Below are 6,216 nucleotides of genomic sequence, written 5' to 3'. Positions count from 1 at the left end.
ACTGTCTAGTATCCTTTTATTTCAATGTGAATGGTTTCTTTTAGCATTTCTTATAGGAAAATCTAGTGGTAACAAACTCCTTCAGCTTCTGTTTGTCAGAGAATACTTTTTGTGTGTGTGTGAACAAAGGGAAGTTATTCTTTATTTCAGAAATAGACCTTAGCACAGGGGTGGGCAACCTTTTTGTGAGTATGTGCCAAAGCCAGCAAAATCTCTGACTCAAAATTCTTCTGCGTGCCAACCCTAATTTTTTGAGAACATGTTATGCCTACTTGATATCTCTTAAAGTGTATGTATGTGAAGAACCTTGAAGAAATAATAAAATTTATTCGAGCGACAAAAACACAGTATATGATGATGAAAAATACTTTTATTTTTAATGTATACATGTACACTGATAGTCCAACAGAAAACTTTATGATGCCGTTTGATATTATCAGTGGGACTTTTGCTGCTGAGAGAAACAGAGAAATTTATTCCCTTTTCGTTAGTACAGGTGGGCAAAGTGAGAGAGAAGGTTTCATTTTTATAGAGTGAAATTTTGAATAAGTGGGTGAGGCGGTTGTCTTGTCAACGAAAACCCATTGCATCTGAGGCTAAAACCAAAACACTGGTTGGATCTAGGAAGGCAGGGAGAGTTAAGGCAGAGGCATAGAAATTGCTCTTCCCCTCTCTCGTCAATCCATGACTATGGTCTTTAAGGTAACTTGTTATGTAAAATTATTTATTTATCTAAGATGCACCTACACTGAATTTATCTGAAAAATAAAAAAGTCGATATTAAGAAAAAAATTGTAAATGGAGTATTATAAGAGAGGGTTCCACATGCCAGCAAAAGTTACTGGTGTGCCATGTTTCACACACATGCCAGGGGTTGCCCACTCCTGCCTTAGCAAGTCACTGGGTTGGTGCTAATTAGAGAGAAGCAGGGCAGGGTGTGGTCATGCACTGCTTGTTAAAGCACCTACCCCTCTCGCCCCCCATGCCATCCCCTCCACTGAACTGCTTTAGAAACTCCAACAACCCTCTAAATTGTATTCAAAGTGGAACTTTGTACATCTCTGTAAGCAAAAGATGCTGCTCCACAGCACAGCAACCCCAGGCATCTTAATTATATAATTTAGGAAAAGCAATTACTCTGAGCACCAAAGCAAGAATCCTGTTTCAATTGGCTTAGATCAGTCCGGGCCCGGTGGACTGTCCACGGGGTTCAGGCTGAATGTACTGGGGTCCCACAGTGTTTGTGCCACAAGTCGATGGCCTTGCTCACAATTGCATCTGAGCTGTCCTGGGGAATATTTTCCAGAAACTTTGTTATTTTCTCTGAATTGTTCAGTGTCATTACTTTTCGTTTAATGGTTAATAAAATTTCCACTGCTACAAAAACTAAGATCTTACAGGATCCACTTACAACTTTATCCCAAACCCTCTGTAAACTGGATTTGGGCAAGCACCCTGCGGAGCACCTCTTGAACCAGAGATCATAAAGCAGTCTGGACACTGCAGAACTCATCTTCAGGTGACTCACAGCCTGCTATCCTCCAGATTCAAGTACTGTTCAAAAGCCTTTGGCAGCTGGCCTAAGGAGTCTTGTTGTTTACTGGTTCACCAAGCATCGGGTGATCCAGGAACAGTCCACACTATCTTTCACCATCTCTCCCATGGCCTTAGCAATGGCAAGAAACACTTCATTTTCTGGCTTCAGTGGGAAGGAGGGACTTTGAGGCAACTTTCCAGACTCCAGCTGATACATGCGGAGATAGACTTCAACCTGAGGTGTGGCATCGCTGACAAAGCGAACAACTTTCAGGGCATGAAGGACATCCGAGTACTTCCCCTTATGATACATCATCCCCTGGGCATGGGACTCATGGTGTGGAGGCAGGATCCCTAGAAGCACCTTCCATGCAAGTGCACGGTACATGGAGGGGAGAGGAAACCTTTGACTAAAAGTACAAAGTTTCTCGATATCCATACAGTCATCTTTTAGGAGAATTTCTAATGATTTCTTTTCTTCATCGCCACAAAAACACACTTTCTCATAATATACTGAATGAAAGTTTCTCTGAGAATCCTCAGTTCATTGGGTGTTGCTTCTAGTAGTGGAAACCCGGGTTGAGACCAAGTGGTCTGGAGGAAGCCACAGAAACCAGGCCAGGGGTGCTGAACAGCAGGTGGGCAGGCAGGTGATGTGGGGGCCAGCCTGGGGACCAGAGAAGCACTAGCAGGCTTGCAGGGTGAGGGAAATAGTGGGGCATCAGCGCCAGGCACAGAGAATACTACTTTTTCTGTCATTATTTTGGAGGTAAGTTTTGCTAGATATGGAATTCCTGGTTGACAGATGTTTTTCTTTTAGCACTTTAAATATGTCATTCACTGTTTTCTGGCTTTAATGGTGTCTGATGAAAATTCATTATTAATTTTCACTAAGAAACCTTTATCTGTCCATAATGAATAGCTGCCATCTTGATGCTTTCATGATTCTCTCTGTCTTTGGCTTTCAACAGTTTGATGTTTATTTTGAATTTATCCTCCTTGAAATTTGTTAAGGTTCTGGCATTTGTAGATTCATGTCTTTCATCAAATTTCGGAAGTTTTCAGGCATTCTTTCTTCAAATATTTTTTTATACCCACTTCTCTCCCTTTTCTCCTTCTGGGACCCATAATGTGTGTGTATGTCTGCTTGATGGTGTTGCACAAATTCCTTGGATTCTATTCACTTTTTAAAATTCTTTTTCTTTTCTGTCCTTCACATTTGGTAATTTCAATTGTTCTATTTTTTTATCTTATTGTTTTATTGCTTAAAGTATTACAAAGAGTATTACATATGTCTCCTTTTTCCCCCCACCCTTGACAATCCCCTGGCCTCCCCTACCCCCCAGTGTCTTATGTCCATTGGTTATGCTTATATGCATGCATACAAGTCCTTCGGTTGATCTCTTACCCCCCTCCCCCACCCCCACCCCTTCCTGGCCTTCCTGCTATAGTTTGAAAGTTTGTTCGAGGCAGCTCTGCCTCTGTATCTGTTTTTGTTCATAAGTTTATAATGGTCTTTATTATCCATAAATGAATGAGATCATGTGGTATTTTTACTTCATTGACTGGCTTATTTCACTTAGCATAATGCTCTCCAGTTCCATCCATGCTGTTGCAAATGGTAAGAGTTCCTTCTTTTTTACAGCAGCATAGTATTCCATTGTGTATATGTACCATCAATTGTTCTATTTTAAAGTTTAGTGACTTTTTTTCTTCCATCTGTTCTACTCTGATATTGAATCCCTCCAGTGAAATCTTCATTTCAGTTATTGTACTTTCAGCTCTAGAATTCATTTGGTTTCTTTATATAAGATATCTTTATTAATATTCTCATTTGTTTGTACATTATTTTCCTGATTTTCTTTAGTTATTTTTCTATGTTTTCCTTTAGACTTTAAACATATTTAAAACAGTTGTTTTAAAATCTTTCTCTAGTAAGTTCAATATCTAGATTTTTCTAGGGAAGGTTTTTGTCAATTTATTTTGTTACGTTGAGTGGATAATGCTTTTTTGTTTCTCAGTAGTCTTGTGACTTTGATTTGAAAATTAGACATTTAAATACTGTACTGTGGTAACTCTGCAAACCAGATTTTTCTCATTCCTCGGTGTGTGTTTTTTTTATTTTTTATTAAAAGCTGTAATAGTTCAATTGGTTTGTCTTTCCTGAACTAGTTTTCAAAGGGTATAGTTCTTGTTGTGTGTGTTCATTGAAGTATCTATACTTTAGCTTGTGTTCAGCTATGTTTGACAGAAATTTTCTTGAATGCCAGGAGCAAGAAAAAAACAAAACACAAAATAAAACAAATCTGTATTATCTCTCCCAGTCTTTGTAGATTTGTTTTGTTCTGGGGTACTCCTTTAATAATTAGTTATACTTGCACTAAGACTATGAGTCAGACGAAGATGACAGTTTAGGGTCTTCTGGGGTATTTTCTGAGCATTGATCTTGCCCTGGGGATATTTGTGGATTCCTGAATTTCTCTATATACATGGTGCTTTTGGCACTGGAAAGGGACTGGTCCCTGAGCAGGTGTGTCTCAGGCCAGCCTGTAGTGTGTGGGTTCTTGACTTTGTGCAGAAGAGATTTCACAACACAAGTCCAGATGGGTTTGAGAGTATGTTTATTAAAGCGGGACAGTGAAACGAAGGGAGGGCTTAGGGTGGCAGAAGCAACAGGAGAGAGTCTTGGCGCAGCTCTGCTTTGGCTCTCTAGAAATGTTATAGGAAAGAAGTGGGCCACGCTGGGCTTCGTGCACTCACGGAAAAGTAAAGGCTACAGTGAAGTAAGTGAGCCCAGGCAGGGCTGCTTTTAGGTCACTGAAAAGTCTAGGAGAGCCCTGCCGGTGTGGCTCGTGGTTGAGCAACGACCTATGAACCAGGAGGTCATGGTTTGATTCCCAGTCAGGGCACATGCCCAGGTTGCAGGCTCAATCCCGGTGGGGGGCATGCAGGAGGCAGCCGATCAATGATGCTCTCTCATCATTGATGTTTCTGTCTCTCCCTCTTCCTTCCTCCCTGAAATTAAAAAAATATATATATGTATTTAAAAGTCTTAGGAAAAGAAGCAACAGGGGAGAGCCTACGCACACTCTGCTTGGCCCTCTGGAAACATTGCAGGAAACCAGTGAGTCACAGTGGGGCTTCTGGCGGCTCCCTGAACAAGAAAGGGGCCTTGGCCACAGCTTCGGGGTGAGCCCAGGAGGAGCTGCCGCCTATTGCTTCCTTGGTTGCAAGTCTCATGGGGACCCTTAGAGCTTAGGAGAGAAAGTGGAGATGTACTACTGAGAGGGAGGAAAGGCGCAGGCGTGTTCCAGGAAGAAGCCATGCTGGGTCTTTGTTTGAGGGTTCTTATCTGTTTTCTGAAGGCGGGGATCTTAGGGGAGGCCTTAGGAGAGGATCTCAATAGGCTATTCATCAGCATTTTGCTGAGGCGCCAAAATGAGATTTATTCCCCTGACTTCGGTTGTCCTTGGGTGTGGTTGGCACATAGGGCACTAATTGGATTTCTGTCATCTCCCTGCATAGTGATTTAAGCTATTGACCCTCTGGTTGGGGAGGAGAAGTGTAAACCTTTTACTCTAAGTGTGTGAGGCCCGGGAAGATGATTTTGTGATTTACTAGATGGCTGTGAACTGCTTGACTGTTTAACAATGTCTCCGTTTCCCTGTTCCGCTTGTCCTGGCTTACTATCCTGTCTCACTTTTAAATACTCAAGTTTCCCAAAGAAACTCTCAGTGTTTGCACCCAGGCCTTATGTCATCCTTGTATGCTTTGACCATAACATTAAAATGCCTAACCCCAGGCAGCTGCGAGTTACTTATTCAGCTGGCACTGCTCTGCAAAATGCCTGTCACCTTTCTGGGCCAGGCTCTGAGTTAGGCAAAACTCAGCCCAGCCCTAGTGATAATCGGTGGGGCTAAGAGGAAGGTGTGGACCCTCAGGGGCCCACGTGTTATTTTGTTGAAGAAAGGCCTCTGTGTTTTCTTCCATCTCATGGTTGGCAGAATAGAAGGGAGTGATTCGGATCTGTGGGCTCAGAAGGTTGAAATGTGTCTGATGAGTCATGGATGGGCGTCTCCTCAATGTCCCTCCCCATGTCTTAGGGCAGTGATGACAACCCTATGACACACGTGTCAGAGGTGACACACGAACTCATTTTTTTTGTTGGTTTTTCTTTGTTAAATGGCATTTAAATATATAAAATAAACATCAAAAATATAATTCTTTGTTTTACTATGGTTGCAAATATCAAAAATTTATATATGTGACACGGCACCAGAGTTAAGTTAGGGTTTTTCAAAATGCTGACACGCCGAGCTCAAAAGGTTCGCCATCACTGTCTTAGGGCCCAACTAGGGCCTGGCCTTGGAATAGCAGAGCTGCCTGGGTGAGCATTTAACCATCATTTCAGCTCATTCTCTCAGACTGTTGCTTCCTGGACGTGGTTCCTCAGCTTTCTGAGCCTTCCCTCTGCTGTGCTGTATGTAACAGCTCCTTGTGCAGCAGGAGGAAACAGGGGTGACTTCCGCAAAATGGCGGGGCAGGCAGCTTCCTCTCCCGTTCCCCAACAGAAAGACCACAGAACAAATCGCATCTGTCAGGACCAGCATCGTCAGGACCCTGGAAAAGAGTTGAAGGTCTGCAGAAACGAAGTGAACACTGAAGACAGGGCGGTTTAAA

General features: G+C 42.4%; 1 pseudogene; it reads right to left on the bottom strand.

Annotated features, from left to right (window-relative positions):
* Positions 1-1,190: 1,190 nt before the first annotated feature.
* The window catches only part of LOC102774267, an 11,643-nt pseudogene continuing 6,617 nt past the window's right edge, over positions 1,191-6,216 (bottom strand).

Source organism: Myotis davidii, unplaced genomic scaffold (genome assembly GCF_000327345.1).
Source record: "Myotis davidii unplaced genomic scaffold, ASM32734v1 scaffold614, whole genome shotgun sequence".
Classification (NCBI taxonomy): Eukaryota; Metazoa; Chordata; class Mammalia; order Chiroptera; family Vespertilionidae; genus Myotis; species Myotis davidii.
Note: the sequence above shows the minus strand (reverse complement) of the source record. Positions and strands in the feature narration are given on the sequence as shown.